This window comes from Peromyscus eremicus, chromosome 14, assembly GCF_949786415.1.
Source record: "Peromyscus eremicus chromosome 14, PerEre_H2_v1, whole genome shotgun sequence".
In the NCBI taxonomy this organism is placed as follows: domain Eukaryota; kingdom Metazoa; phylum Chordata; class Mammalia; order Rodentia; family Cricetidae; genus Peromyscus; species Peromyscus eremicus.
Genome location: NC_081430.1, coordinates 65,528,971 through 65,545,735, shown reverse-complemented (window position 1 = coordinate 65,545,735; position 16,765 = coordinate 65,528,971). Strand labels below are relative to the sequence as shown.

The 16,765-nt window shown below is 41.2% G+C and overlaps 1 long non-coding RNA gene across 1 annotated transcript; it reads right to left on the bottom strand.

Moving 5' to 3' along the window:
- Positions 1-1,922: 1,922 nt before the first annotated feature.
- Positions 1,923-2,710, bottom strand: LOC131924423 (uncharacterized). The gene is made up of 2 exons (XR_009382896.1): positions 2,253-2,710; positions 1,923-2,155 (listed from the first exon to the last, which is right to left on the bottom strand). It is a non-coding gene; the product is annotated as an uncharacterized LOC131924423 (long non-coding RNA).
- Between the last annotated feature and the right edge of the window lie 14,055 nt (positions 2,711-16,765).

The window sequence follows — 16,765 nt, the reverse complement described above, 5'->3', positions numbered from 1 at the left end:
TTCTTTGCACTGGATTACTGGCCGAGTGTTCCCACTGACCATCACTGTGCTGAGTGGAGAGCAGGCAACACAAATGGGTGCTGAGGATGCAGACTTGGCAGTGAGGTCAGGTCACCAGGGCTCCCTTTTTTCTCTCCTTGGAGTTTTCTGCAAAATCAAAAGCAGTGACTTTATTCAACACCTGCATCTTAACTACTGGAGCAGTGTAATTACCTTTCTTAAATATTCTATAGAATTGTCAAACAGCAATTTTCTTCCAGAAGACAGGCTTTTCAATAATGTCGTTTACATACAGAGTTTAACATCTCTTAAGCTAAAAATCTAATTACAAGAATCTGAAACTTACTGCATGTTAATAATTTGATCTTTATAAAATTGCTAATCGGGGCACCTTTCACATATATTATGAAGCAGAAAAAAAATATATATAGTGAGTTTAAATTAAATATTTTGGGGTTTCTTGAATATATGTCAATTTCTGTTAATATTGGTATATTAACACTGGTATTTCAGTATGTTCCTCTTGAATTCCACCTGTTCATGTAGAGATGTGGATTACTGTGACATGATTTATCAAGACCATCGGATGTCATCATTTCTTCTTGGTTAATGAAAAGTCCCAATATTTTAAAAAGCTTCCTGCATTATTGATACATAGACAAGAGATGACATATTTTAGCAAGCTGAGATAATTCTTGAGTGGCCACATCAGAGAGCAATGCCAATACTAAATAAGATGAGAATTTAGGCAATGTACTGCCCTTTGATGAAGGGACTCATGCCCATGTTGTACAAGCATTCATCATTTTTGTCATTTTCATTTTGTAATTTTTGAAGTGCAAATGGGATTGTCAATGTCTTGGGAGGTGTGACTTCACTAGTGGAACACAAGGGGAATGTGGAAGTAAAAGATTTAGTATATCACCACATTATTTCAATCTGGTAAAAGCGCTAAATTAATGTTATGAAATGTTATGAGCACGCCTATGAAACTACCACTTACAAAACATTAAAGACTACCTTCTGGAATCTTCAGACTGACACTCTGGCAATTCTTCTGTTGCCCCACATTTTCTCAGGTTGTCAAGCAAGTTGCATTTGCCTCCTGCGACTGTTCAGAATTTCTGTTCTCTATACCAATTTATGTCCAAGGATTCTGTAAATCTTTTGTATCCTTTACTAAGCATTTTCTCTCCAGAAAGCCATTCAGCCTGAACTCTAACATGCAACCTGTTCAGATACTTCTTCAAAAGTCACACTCCACCATTCTCAACACACACACACACACATACACACAAAGTTTAAAACAAATTTTTAACAGTCTTACAAAGAATTGTTTTGAATTTCCATCAATTGTCTGGATACCTAGTGTTTGCTCAGACTGTCCCAGCCTATAGAAATATCTGTCATGGAGAATCATTTGTATCCCCTTTTCATTTTGGTTATACATGACATGAGTTTGGAGTCTGATATGTTAAATATGCCAGGAAGGAGGATTCACCAAGTTTGAGGTGGCAGAAATGTATTCTTCAAGCTATGAGACTCAGTTTAAATCTTGACATTTCATGTTTGGAAAATAACACTTGAAAAATGAAATGATACACTAAATAGTCCACCTATTCAGGAACAATTTTCAATAGGTGCATTCCACTGTGAAAAAACATGTTGCAGTCCCTCCTTCCCTCCATCATATGTGCATAGTGGTAGACATGCTTGTACACAGGATGAGTGCAGTCTACACACAAGTACCAGAAAGCAAGGAGCATTCTAATTCAGCATCTATCTGTAATGCTATTATAGTGCACTCTCTCATATCTCTCTCTCTCTCTCTCTCTCTCTCTCTCTCTCTCTCTCTCTCTCTCTCTCTGCTTTATATTTTATAGGGTTTCTCTCTTACAACTGGATTAAAGAGCAAAGACAAGTTTTCTCCATTACAAAATTCTCATTTAATCCTTATCCACACTTAATTTATCAAATTAAATCAGACAAGATTGATGCTGTGGCTTTTCACACTGGACAACGTGTGTAAAATCGGCAGACAAGGGCTTGTAAAGGGTGCCCCCCGTGACTTGTCATAGCATCTTGCCTCAGCCTCAGTGGCCCTTGCCTCCATCCAGGCGGGGTCAGGATGCTTCTTGGTGTTACACTGTGGACCCTGCAGGGAAACAGAGTAGGACACAGCCTCCAGCAGAGTCGCTTATTACACCCTCGGCCCCCTTCACCTGCCCCAGCCATTCAAAATAACATCACACCATAAAATATTCATGAACCACACGATGCTACAGCCAGGGCTCGGCTACTGCAGGTGGCTGTTACATCAGTAATTGCCCAATACTTCCCTCCACAGCGTAAAATTGTTTTCATTATGTGTCATGAACACAGAGCCAAGCAAAGCCCTCTTGAGTGGATTCCCAAGAGCTGGAGGGAGGTGGTACTTAACTTAAACAGGCGTTTTTTGGCTTAGATTTTTTAGAAAGAAAAAAAAGGTGGGGGAGAGTCAGTGAAAGCTCATCATTAACTCTTCTCCTAAGAGCAACAAAAAGCAGACGCTCCTGCAAAACTCCATAAAGATTATCCTAAATGTCTCAGTTACTAGGAACAGCTTTAGGGCCTTTAGCGGGTCTTAACGATACTTCAAGCTGCAGAGAAGAAAATCACTTTCCACCTGACTGAAGTTCCCATGGAGTGCAGAGCTGGGGGACAAGCAGGTTTCAGCAATAAACTCCGGCATTGTGAGGCGATAATGCCCAGCCAGGTCCCGGCGTTTTGATTCAACGGTGTCTTTTTCTTTCCCCCCTACGGAGGGCTAATCACAGCCCCACTTTGTTTAATTGCAGCAAAGAGAGAAATGTGTTTAAGAAGTCATTCTGGACCCCTTGAAATGAATGCTGGGGTTCTCCAAGGACAACAAACAGGATGCATAATAAATAAGATTTAATTTTCAGATCAAAATAGGCAGGGTTAAAGATTTTTAGCGACAGATCTGGAGATGCGGCTGCAAAGAGACTCCAAAGTGGGGGTGGGTGGAGAAAGAAGGGCGGGGAGAGCAACACGTGGGATTAAAGTCTTGGTTTTATATGGCACAAGCTGTTTTGGCATGGTGGGAGGGTCCTTACAGGACTACAATCTTCACAGAATTGAGGGCTGTTGGTTCTTCTTTGCAATGCGACTGATTTGGAAGAAGAATGGAAGGAAGGGGGAAGAAAGGAAGTAAGATATTAAAAAGAGAGAGAGAAAGAAATGTCCCCAATGTAAATGAGATAAACCTTCTAATTGACATATTTGCCAACCCTAAGTTTCAAGCTCAAGATAGGAAAAATGACGGGCGCAGTGGAGATGCCCTCAGGGTCATGAACTCCCCGGTTTGGGAGCCAAAGGATGTGTGTGTATCTGTCCCCCGCTTTCTTTTGGAGCTTGTTAAGACTAAGACCCAGCCCAAGTAATAAAGAAGCTCTCTTTTTCATCATTAATTTAAAATCTATTTCTTCCCACTCTGCTCCCAGGGCCTCTTCTTAAGGAAAATAACATTTTCTTCTTGCCTTTAGAAAAAGTTGACCAGGAACGAGATGACAGTCATTTAATTAAGCAGCTGTCTTAAAAGGCTCATGGGACTTGAAAATGTGTAAATACAAATTCTCCATTTCAAAGCCATGACTACACATTTCTAGGATGCCTTTTTTTTTTTTTTTTTAAATCCCAACAGGAATTTTCATCAGGGTTTCCAGAGAGAAATTATTTAATCTTTAAAAAAGTTTTATGGTGCAATTGGATGGTATTTTCTTTTGCTAACAGAGAATCCACCAATAACAAACTGAACACAGATAACTGTCTGTCTCATAGACTGAGGGAAGCAATGGACATGAAACCATTCATGAGCATCTGCTGCGGAAGTTTTCCTCTGGGTTAAGTGGAAGATGCGAGGTTATTTAGTGTTCTGCAAAAGCCATGTGAAATGTGTGTGTGTGTGTGTGTGTGTGTGTGTGTGTGTGTGTGTGTCCACCCTACACGTATGTTTCATGAATGATGGATTTTCTTTGCATCTGGTAACTATAGACGTTTTCCCTCTGAATACAGCAAATGACTGTTTCAAAATGAAACCACTATGTGTTTGAACGTTGTATTATGCCTCGTTCCATTTGGAGTGAAAGGCGGCTTTAAAAAGTTAGGTATATCATTGCCAAAAAGGGGCTAAATAGTATTGTCAGCATTTTGAGAAGGCATAGGTCCTTTTTTCTCCCTTCCTTCTCAAACTGCTTTCTGGACAGCTGTTGGTGACTTAGCGAACTTTTCATATGGATATGTATGTTAATGGCAGGCAATGAACTGGGGCTGGAGGGTCGCAAACAGGCCCCGCTCTTCAGCGCACATCAAAAGCCTTCACAAAAGGAGCAGTAAGAGACAGTGATGGCAGAGCCGTCACTTTTGTGCCCTGAATTAGTTCTGCAAGCAATGAAACTGATCTTTTCTCCCTGCCAGAAAAGTCTGCTGATTCTTGTGAGTGCTCATTAGCACAAGAGGCATTTGTGAAGATAATTGACTGACGCCGATACCGCGGCTGTCACAACAGTGCCGGGCAGCAGTGCGTGCGCATTTTAATAGTTGTAGTTTTTTTCTTCTCTCGACTTCGTGGTTTCTAAAAGGTACTAGTCTTCCGAAGGTTTATACTCCTTTCTGAAGCAAACGGTTTAAGAATCTTTCTTTTCAAAACTGATAGCCAGCCTTACCTTAAAAAAAAAAATGTGTATCTCTCTACAGTACCCAGTGTGGATGTACAATACAAAAGGTCCCATCCACTGATTTTAAACTTGGCAGAAATCATACAGATGTAGATCCAAACTATTTAATTATGAAATGGACATCTGGGTAATGTAAGAGAGTGTTCTAACAGTATAAACTGCCCAACTTCATCGGAGGCAACCGTGGTGATTGTGTACATTTTTAGACTTCTTTTTAAAGTGTCCTTTTCTGTGTATGTGGCCACAAAGAAAGATGAAAGAAGATACTGGGGGGAGGGTAGTGTTTTTGGAAGCTCTACCTTGGCAATAGGCTGATTGAGCTTTCTGCAGGACAAATTCACCTAGAACATGCCTCTGAAGAGTCAAATCATAAAAGCCAGAGGACAACCTAATCACCATGGTCAGTGCCCAAGAATTCGATATTAAAAAAAAAAAATTCTACATCGAGCAATGGGAGCATAGTTTTCAGTCAAGTTGCTGCTGCCAGTTGGTTACATATCATAAAAACCACTGTTGCTTAGCTGATACACCATCTCTCTTTCTAGAGGAACTTATAAAACATTTACTTGATTTAATTATACATTCACTGGTTCTTTGTGCACAGAAGCACATCTGGGAGTTTATATGCCATTTTGAGAAAACCTGGACTCCTCCCTGTGTGGATGGTATTCCATGGCCATGTGTAACACTTGCGATCCATACACTTATTAAGCTAGGGAAGGACTCTGTACATTGAATATCATAGAACACCCTTTTTCAAATGCACTTAGAAAGCCTGCCTAGTTGTATCAGGTGGCACAGAATATTTTCTTTAAGAAATAGTAAGTTCTTCTGAGTCAAGGAGGGCAGAATGCATTGAGTAAGTCACATTTGAACCATCCCCTTGAAAAAGTGAATGTGAGATGTTTGATGTAGCCTTTGGTGTGTGTGCATGCTCCTACGATTGTCCTAGAAGGGCTCCAGAGGAGAGTGGAAAGGCTGGTCACTTCACTTTTTTTGTTTTGTTTTGTTTTTTTGAGACAGGATTTCTCTGTGTTGCAGCCCTGGCTGTCCTGGAACTTGCTTTGTAGACCAGCCTGGCCTCGAACTCACAGAGATCTGCCTGCCTCTGCCTCCCAAGTGCTGGGATTAAAGGGTGTGTGCCACCACCGCCCAGTTTGGTCACTTCACTTTTGAATTTGTTCCTCAATATATTTTTCAGAAGCAGACTCTTGATTTCTCAAAATGTAGCTATTGGGTCAACATTTTCTGGAAAGTAGGCAGTTGAGTCCTTATTTTACCTTGGTGGACTATACATGTCTACCATTGAGAAATGCAAGTCGGAGCATTTCAAGAAAAGAACTAAAATTCCAGCCCTTCCTTTTCACCACCCTGCTTCCCATAGTTGGTGTTCTGGAACAAGGGAGCCAGCCAGGCATCTTTCAAATGATGAAGGTAGGTCTGGGAGGGATTATCCTGCGGTCCATACTCCCCCCATGGCTTTGCTAACAGCTATAAAGAGGAAGGCTGCTGATAAAATTGCCCTTACTCAGCCACTGCAGGCTGTGTGTGGTGGCATGCATAACAGCTATAAAGAGGAAGGCTGCTGATAAAATTGCCCTTACTCAGCCACTGCAGGCTGTGTGTGGTGGCATGCACCAGGCATCCCTGCTTTATGGAAGCCAAGGCAGGAAGGTTCCAAGTTATCATCTCATCTAGGCTACATAATGAGTTCCAGGTTAGTCTGCCTACATAACAGTTTCTGAAAAATTGCATTTCCCTTACTGTCTGTTCTAACATTTGACCTGTAAGGGAGAATTGGAAACTTCTTAATTCATTAGAGAAAGAAACCCATTACATTTCCATACTAGATTTCTAGTATCTCAGAAGCAGGATGCACAGTTGCCCACAGGGTGTGCTTTCTTCCTTCTTACTCATGGCCTTTTTTCTGGTCTCTGTCTCATTTGTCCTCTGCTTTTCATGTCTGGTCTTTTGCATTGTATGAAGACACTTCTTCTCAAGCATGTTATTTAGAGACAGTGTCTCACTATATAGCCTAGTCTGACCTCAAGTTCACGATCTTCCAGCTTCTGCCTCCTGGGAGATAGGGTAGACATACCACTTTCAGCTCCTCAAATATGAGTTGGGTTTTGTTGTTGTTTTGTATTTGTTTATTTTAATTATTATGTTATGTATATGAGTGTATGCATGTGTATGCACTACTTTTGTGTCTGGTGCCCACAGTGGGTATCAGATCCCCTGGGACTGTTGTTATAGGTGGTTGTGAGTCACCACATGGGTACTGGGAATTTAACTCAGGTCTTCTGAAAGAGCAGTCAATGCTCTTAACCATTGAGCCATTTGTCTACCCCCTGCCTTTTTTTTTTTTTTTAAAGTCTGAATAATATCAGTGGTCCTGATTCTCACACAAATGCATTTAGACCAATGAGATCCAGGGGCTACAATCAAATAACCTGTGTTAGAGAAATATGATCAAATTTGTAATATTTCAATATTTTAAAATACAACCTTTACCACCAACTCTCTGAAAAAGTCCTTGTTGCTATCTACTTCTGTTAAGTATTTTATACATTTAGTAGATTGAAACTGTGTGTGTACTTACACAGATTTGTGTGTCTCCAAAGGGGAAAGATGAGGTTAATCAGTTAAGAGGAGTCAAATCTAGAGGAAGCTGCTATAGCTGTCTCTAAGAAGGGCCAAGTATACAACGAATCTTAACCTAATTTCGGACAATGGACATGAGTTTCCTGAAATGATATCATCCAGGTTGTAACGTAAATAACGAGTCCTCACTAGGAGTGTTGGTCAGGCTTTTTGTTGTGCCACAAATAACCTGAGAAAACAATTTAGGAAAAAAGATTTATTTTGGCTCCTAGCTTCAGAGGTATTGGTCATGGCTGGCTTGCTCCCCTGATCTTGTCCTGTGGTGAGACAAAACATCATGGTAGAACAGCAGGGTAGGGCACAACTATTTGCCTCATGACAGAAGGAACCAGGAAGAAGTGCCAGCAAGGGGACAAGGCAAGATGCACCCTTCGAATCCCATCCCCAAGCAGGCACACCACTTAATAGCCTACCAATGAAATGATGCCCTCACAGTGCCTTAGTCTCTAGAAACATCCTCACAGACAGTCCCAGAAAGTGAGTGTTACTAACCTCCCAGGCATCTCTCAACCTCCTCAAGTTCATCAGTCTATACCTCACAGTAAGTATTGCAGGGACTGCAAATGTACAGCCTAGGAGCGTGGGGTGCTAGGACTGAGGTCTCATCGGAACTCCACAGCCTCTCATGAGTCAGTGAGGTGTTCTGATGTTTCCAGAGGAGTCAGAAATCTGCATGGATTTTTGTGTTAAGTTAGTGTATTTTAACTAATTTCACACCAGACTTGTAAGGCATCCTTGTGGGCTGAATGCCACCTACTGCCATACAGTGTGGAAATTCTATTAATTGATTGGTTAATCAATGAATTAAAATTTTTGAGACAGAATCTTTCCTGAGCATGCAAATATGAAGTAACTTAGAAAAGGGCAAAGTGCTGGGTGACAGTGGTGGACACCTTCAATCCCAGTACTCAGGAGACAGAAGCAGGGACATCTGAGTTCGAGGCCAGCCTGGTCTACAGAGTGAGTTCCAGGACAGCCAGGGCTACATAGAGAAACTCTGCTTTGAAAGACCGAAAGAAAAAAAGTGTTGAGGGGGAGGGAGCGGGGGAGGGAGCGGGGGAGCGTATAACTCATGCTGGCTTCAAATTCCCTAGACATCTGAGGAATGGCCTCGAACTTCTGGATCCTCCAGCCTCTACCTCTCTAATTCTGAGATCACAGACCTGTACCACTGTCTCTGAGTCATACGTGCTTGGGACTGAATCCAAGGTTTCATGCATACTAGCTCAGCATTCTACCAACTGAGCTACATCCCCAAGGCCCTGGAGCTTCCAATTTAAAGAAGTTTTAAACGCTACATTCTTTAAAATTATACTTATTTTAAGTAGTGGTACATGCCTTTAATCCCAGTACTTGAGAGGCAGGCACAGGTAGATCTCTGTGAGTTGGAGACCAGCCTGGTCTACATAGCCAGTTCTAGGTCAGGCAGGGCTGCATAGAGAAACCTTGTCTCAAAAATCAAATAAGTAAATTACGTGTGTGTGTGTGTGTGTGTGTGTGTGTGTGTGTGTGTGTGTGCGCGCACCTGTGCACACACACACCACAGTAGAAATGTCAAAGTCTGCACAACTTACAAGAGTAGGTTCTCTCCTACTATGTGGGTCCTGGGTATTGAACTCATGTCTTCAGCCTTGGCAGCAAGCACCTTTGCCTGCCTAGCCATCTTGCCACCTCTAAAGACTACATATTTTTCCTGAATAAATAAAATTGTATAATGGAAACAAGTGTTAGTGAGATGGCTCAGCTGGTAAAGGCCTTAGCTGTGCAAACCTGGTAACCTAAGTTTGATTCCTGGAGCCCATACAAAGGTAGATGGAGAAAACCAACTCCACAAAGTTGTCTTCTGACCTCCACACACACACCAAGGTACACATAACTTCCTCTCTCTCATTAATAATAACTATAAAAACATTTAATAAGGGAAGTAAGTATTCAAGTTTTTGTTTTGTATCATTTTCAAAGAGAAATATTTCTTATATGAAGTGTTCTTGGCCATTTGTAAGGCACAGGATGGCCCTGTGCCTGGCTGTTGTCTTTCTGCCTAAACACCTTTTATGGTCTTCATGTAGACCATAAACTACAAAGCAATGTTCACCTCAAGTGGGAGATGGTGATGGCTTTTATTTTTCATTTTATTGGGGATTTTGCTCTCTGTTTTGTTTGTTTGCTTTATACATGCCTGGAATGTACAGCTAGCAGAGGTTCATTTTGAGGTTCTGATTTGGCTTGTTCTTCAAGTCCAATTTTTCAAATCAGCAACACTTTTCAAACAAAATTATCTGCTGTGCAGTTGGCCCCACAGTTCCAAACGATTTCTCTTCCAGAAGCCCCTTCAGGAGAGCCGAAGACTCAAGGCTAGTTTTCCCATGAAAATTAACACAGAGTGTGTTGACTGATGACCACCCAACCTGAGCCATAGGCACTGGGTATGAGTTGTTTCTGGGCTAATGAGCACATGCTGGGGCCTAGGCTTCCCTCACCCCTGCTTTACTTCCTTGGGCTTTGAAATGGAGGAAGGGGCAGAAAGCAAGAACTCTGAGATGAGACAGACTGGTTCTAACAATAGGCAGACAGAGAGGGACAGTCTCTTGGTGGAATGGCACCCCGCATATCCCCAGGAGGATTACATCAGCCAGAGGGCTGTGGCGGACAAACATAAATGTTATACCTCCTTCCTTACCCAGGACTTCCCCATTCCTGTGTTCACTTGGTGTTACATACCCTCATTTTTAATCCAAGACACTGGCCAGATGCTGCTATCTTACAGATGACATCCAAGTCTGAGTGTATAACATATATGCTGTGTTTGTGTGTTCATCTATTTGTTGTTTTATGGTGTTGGGGACTGGACCTCATATCAGGCAAGTATGTTCTACCCATGAGCTACAGCTACCCGTGGACTATGTTATACCCCATATACCCATACATATGTTAAGGTTTGATACACAGCAGGAGATTAGCAACCAAAATAATAAAATACAGTATTGCATAAGTTGTTTCAGGAAATTTCCATTTAATGTATTCAAACTTCCCTGGACCACAAATAACTGAAATTGCACTAAGTAAATGGTAGCTGAGCAGGAAGCTGCTATTAAACAACTGTTTATTGATTTGAGGAGCCAGTTAGATGTGTTATATTCTTAAATTTTTATGATTGTTGTCTTGGGTTGATTTTCGAGACTTTTTAAAATTTATTTTTAAGTTTATTTTTTTTCACATACTCAGCTCTCTCCTCAACCCCTCACTTTTTTTATACAGTGTTCTGTTTACACATATCCCTGCAAGCCAGAAGAGGGCACCAGATCTCATTACAGATGGTTGTGAGCCACCATGTGGTTGCTGGGAATTGAACTCAGGACCTTTGGAAGAGCAAGCAGTGCTCTTAACCTCTGAGCCATCTCTCCAGCCCCAACCCCTCACTTTTTGAAACGGGCTCTCATGTATTCAGGAGGCCAATTTTGAACTCACTGTGTTAGGCTGGGAAGATGTTTAGCTCATGAGTCATGAGAAGCTCTTCTGAGCACTATAAAACATTGTCTGCTATAGTCAGCATCATGAGTTCAACACTTTGCTTTTAGGCAGGAGGTATAGGTAGCGAGGGCATTAGTCACTTCTCTGCTGGTTGCCGTCATTATACTGGTTTTGAAATGTTCCTTTTTCTCCATTTTAAATATCTCTTATCTATCCAATACATGAATTGGGAATAGTTTTTTTTTTTTAATTAGCTAGAGATTATAAAACTAATGTACCCTTTAGTATTAGTAAAGTTAAAGGAATTTTACTTTTTTAAAAAATATATTATAAGCTTCTAATTACTGTAGGGTTCTCCTCTGGTTATTCATTTGTTTATAGTGGTAAATAAAATGTCTTTTAAAAGCCTTATCATTCCTACTGATATCTATATCTAATGAGTGCCTGTCTACACAGTGAGTGAAGCTGGCGAGAGCAAAGCCCTTCAAGTAGAAAACACACTTGTTTGTCCTTTTAGACAGGGGAGGAATGGGGAGTTATACCTAGCCATTAGCTCTCCACTTTGTTAGTCCTTTGCCACTTGCTAAGGTGGAGACATACCCAGGCCTTTCAGCAACTGCTCTGCTGTAAAATCTCTGAAGTTTAGGTCTGCAATGACAGCTCAGAGGTTAAGAACACTCCCTGCAATTCCAGAGGACTTGGATTCCATTCCCAACACCTGCACAGCTGCTCACAAACCCAGTTCCAGGGGCCTCTAATGCCCTCTTCTGGCCTCCATGGGCATTGCACACACGTGGTGCACAAACATACATGTGGGTAAAACACCCTTACACATAATTAAAAACAAACAAACAACTTCAAACGCTTCCCTAAACAGGAGTATAAATACACAGTTCACATCCAAATGTTTAAGACAATTTGGAGAACCTCGAAGGAAAATTTCTTGAACTTTTACCTAGCTCCTGGTGTGTGTGTGTGTGTGTGTGTGTGTGTGTGTGTGTGTGTGTATGTGTATGTATGTGTATGGTTTTGTTTTGGGAGGCTGGGTCATCTCTAGCTTAGGCTGGCCTCAAATCTCTATGCAGTTCAAGATGAACTTCCGACTTCCTGCCTCCATCTTTCAGATGCTGAGATTACAGATATGTGCTACCACACCTGGTTTATGTGGTGCTGGGGATCAAACTCAGGTCCATTCATGCTTGGCAAGCATCCTACCAACTGAGCTACATCCCCATCCTTTACATTATATTTTTTTTTGCTTCAGAGAATTACTAGTAATATAAACAGGGAGAGTGGAAAGTAATTACCAGAATAACCATGAGGACCAGAGTAAGAGGTGGTAGCTAAGACTTTTTGGCAAAAACTTAACCGAACACCTGCCAGCAGAAAGCATTTTAATCTTTCTACTTAATGGTACATTTATACAACACAGGATTTCTTAGAGAAGATAGAAAATATCTTGAATGCAAGCTGTGTGTAGAACTGTGTTTTCCAAGCAGCCTAGCAGAGTGTCTTCCATTTTAGAGGCATTCACTAACCTAATGGACAACTGAATGAATAAGCCAATGACTAGAATTCAAGCTTCATTATTGCTTTTACCTATTCCATCTATGCTTGCTTTTCTTCTTCTTTTTGGGAAGCTCACAGACCTAAGTGGCTAGGAGACAGGCACGGTGAGGGAAGATACCTTTCTTGTTGTTTGATTTGATCAGTTCATTGCCCCTTATCAAACGAGAACCAGGGTAGTCAGTCTAAAGTTGGAGAAGAATGCCCCCAATGCTACACTACTACTTCTGCCAATCCATCCAAGCGTGTAAACTCAGAAAACTATGGTTTCACTAAGTTAAGTCTGCTTTATCACAGTCATGTGGTTGAAGTAGTAAAAGTGAAGCTCGGACTGAATTTTCTGGATAGAACTGGTGAGGGGCATGCTCTGTGGTTGTGGCTGCCAGAAGGGCGAGCAATCACAACAGTCTAGACATGGGGACAGCTGCGAAGTAGCACTTTATTGTATCAGACAGTTGCCCTACTATGATACATTTAATTGTCCAGAACAGACATTTCTACATGAATTGTTCTTAATTTGACTTGAAACAGGCCAACTGTTGTCTCAAATGATAATGCAAGGGGCTAAACTGAAGGGTTTTTGTTTTGCTTTGTTTTTCTCAATGGCAGTACCTTTGGAAAAGCAAATGAAATCCTCAAAAATTGAAAGTCAGTAAGATTCCTGTTTGGCCATGTAATTAGCATTCTGGTGGTCACCATCCCTCACCTGGCTTCCTAAATTCGCAAAGTTGCCACTTCAGGTCTTGTCTGAATTCCTTTAAGAGAAAAATCCCTTGAAGAGAAAAATGAAAGTCTTTTATTGAAATATTCTGACTCACTAAAAACAAAATTGGATGGGTTTCTTTTCCCTTCTTTTGTATATAGCTTTCTTTTAAAGTCATTAAAGGTGGTTGATAAAATTAAACTCTACATTTCAATTCTAAGAGAAAAAACAAAACCCCACTTGTCTAAGGTTTAATGAGGAGTTTTTCAGAGGGAAGTGTGGCCCGTATAACCAGTTCCTTTTCTCTAATTTTTTTCAGGTCCATTAGAACTGAGTAATTCTGTACGTCTGTAACTTTATGCCAGTATTTTTACGAATCTCAATTCAATTTTTTTGTCTGTTGGCAGTGAGTTTTAAAAGTCTTAAACATGCCCAAACATCTCAAAGGATTTAAAGAAAATTATAATAGTAACTAGTTTCTCCCCTGTCCCTAAAAAAAAAAAAAAATAGAGCACACTACTGAAATTATTTAAATTGACTGAGCCTTTTAAGCAAGTAAACACATTTTAACTAGGTTTTTTTTCCAATCCTTCCATTCATGCCAACTATAGAAATTAGCCTTCACTCTTCCTTCACTTACACATGGATACACACACTTGCATGGACACAAGAAAAATTTCTTTTCTCCTGTCAGCATTCCTCCCCAACAATGCTTAGATTAGTGGCATGAAGGCGGCCGCAGAGAAAGGACATTCAGGCCAGAAGGCTCCCCACAGGCACAGCTGGTAGGGGTTAATGGCAGCTGAACCTCCCAGCCAGGGCCCTTTCTCTATTGTGTGTTCAACTCCTGGGAAGGAGGCCGACTTGTGACAGCCTCTGGGGTGCAGAGGATCAGAAGTATAGCAACTGGGTCACAGAGGCAGTGTTCCTGGCGAGGAGGGTTTAGGACAGCCAGAAAAAGTGACTCTGAAGTACACATGCAATGTCTCTGCTCACAAGGGCTACAGGAAGATGGCTCACAGTTCTTTCATCCATAGTGTAGCCAGACATGAGCCACTGGGCAGGGATGCCAAGTTGCTCATATGCAAGTGGTTCCATTCTGCCTCAACCTTGTATATATATGGCTAGTGTATGTTATTCAAGTCTGAGCACTGGGGGTTGAGGGTTCTATTTCCCATGTGGAATAAAGACTCTGGAGCTGTAACATAATGGCCCCGGGGGAAACTAGGGCCTCCTGATAAATCTCTATTTGAGATGTAAGCAGAGAGTGATTTATATGAATACATGTCTAAATGAAGTAGGTGGGCTTTCCTAGGCACCATGGGATAGGACCCACATGGATGTCAACTAGGGTTTCAATTTACCTTTTTATTTTAAAACAGGAAAAAAGCATAACAACAGCTGTGTTGGGCCTAGTACAGACATCAGAACTCTTTAATAGATTTTTTTCCCCTTTTTCCTCGTCTTCCAGGTGAAGTCTCACAACACCTCTGGATGGCCACGCATGTGCTATACAGCTCAGGCTGCCCTCAAACTCCTGGCAATCCACTTCCCTCATCTCTGCCTCCCAAACTCTAGGATTATAGGTCTGAGTCACCATGTCCAGCTTAGCAGACTTTTACACTGAACACGGTAGGTAAATGGGACTTTATAGGCAAAATGTGTTTTTCAGAGACACAGAAATTGTTAAAGAAAGCAAGCTTGAGAGCTCTGAGGATCCTGCATTGTGGAGGTGGGCTTTGTCAAAGAACACAATCCTATATTGGAATAGGGCTTGGCAAACTAAGGGACCTCAGTAAATATTAATTAAATAAATAAAGACCCCACAGTCACAGAGGCTGGCTCTGCTGTTCATTTTTAACCTAAAAGGTTTCCTTGTTTAGAAATCACAAGAAGTCCCAAGGAGGATGTTTTTTGTTCTGGTGAAATGAATTTGTTTCCTTTCAAAATAGCTGAGCATCCTGGACCAAAGACTGTTAAGACAATTCATTCCAGTTAAAGTTGGCCTCATTTCTTCTCTATAAACCCAACCTTGAGAGCTAATTGGGGACTAGTTTGGGCCACATGGAGGCAGTGAATGCTAGAGGCATCCTTATTCTAATGCTTTTGGCGCGGTTTATCTAATTTGAAATTTTAATGCCACTTGACTAAAATTTGCCCTCTTCTTGAGTTTGTTTTGACTTACCACTCTGGGAAAAGGAAACAGGGGAAAGAGAACAAATTAGGGCCTTGGGATTTTACCTGCAGCATAAACATTTAATACTTCCTCTTTCAAGTCACAATAGTTTGGGGGGAACAATGCAGCCCAATGAGCTCATTAAAGCTGTTCTCAGTTGGGTCATAATGGAGAGGGCTAGCAAATGAGTCAAAGGGGACAATGTTGTGGTAATGCTTGAGACAGCTGACAAGGCTCTCTTGGCTTCCCCAGATGGTTTCCTTTGGAGGGACTAAGGTCCTGTGTGTAGCACTTCTTAGGGATCCCTCCCTGGGAACAAAGAGCAAAGTGACCATCTTATCAGAGCACACATCTTCATGCCTAGAGTCTCTTAGAAGATATAATGACCTCGTGTTGAGGTTGTTGGAATTTAGGTGGCAGGTTAGTGTAACAGTAATGTGACCATTGTAATGTACCCAAATCTGCTTCTGCAGGGAAGTGATATGACAGGTTTGTGTTATTTACAAAACTCACAGGTACAAAACTCACACGTGGCTTTATTGTATTCATAAATATTTCTTTTATTCTTATGGTTACACTGTAAGCTTGGAGGATTATCTCAATATGTGACTTTTAAAATAATTTAATTTAATTCTTTTGTAAATACAGAAGGAGAAAATACAGAAGCCTTTCTCGTGTGCACAGTCAGAAAACCCCTGGAAGACAGCAGTGCCTTCCTGAACTTGGCCTTGCTGCGTGTGGGAAGAGGCTCCTCCCTCCTTAGAAAGCACTTCCTTTCCTTTTCTTTGCATCTTGCTTTATTTAGCCTGGGGGTGTGGCAAACAGAAAGGATCAGAGACCAGTCCCCTTCCGTGATCACTGCAATACAACGCAGAATCAGCAGGGCTAGAGGTCATTCTCTTTCTTTACAACCTAAGACTGTTTGACCTAAACCTTGGACTCTCCCCTCTCTGGGTGCACGTGTGCAGAGTGCACGAATATCCGTACAGTTATTTGTTCTTTTCCTTTGGAAAAGCAAACCACACCTGAGCAGGGACGTTTTATTCTCTCCAGGATTCAACTCACATTGCACTTTTATGCTGTGTTTTTAAAAATCCAAGAAAATAAAGAGAGCACTGCTTTCTGATAGCAGAGCTTGCTAGTATAATCAGATACACTTACACTCTCCGTATTTTTTAATAAATAAGTTGAGACTAGGGGAGTTTGTTGACCTTATTGCGCTGGAATATGTATTAAGCACACAAAAATACAAAGAAATATTAAATTAAGAACTCGTAAAGAATTTATTTAAATGACAGCCTTACACACTGCAGACTTTTTGCATTTAACGAACTCCCAATCTCCCTTGGTGCAACCGATTTGAAGCAATTGATTCAATAGTTTGTTGTTGTCTTTTTAAAGAAAAAAAATAGGTAATTCCATTTTCAAAAACAAATTTAATAGGAAACA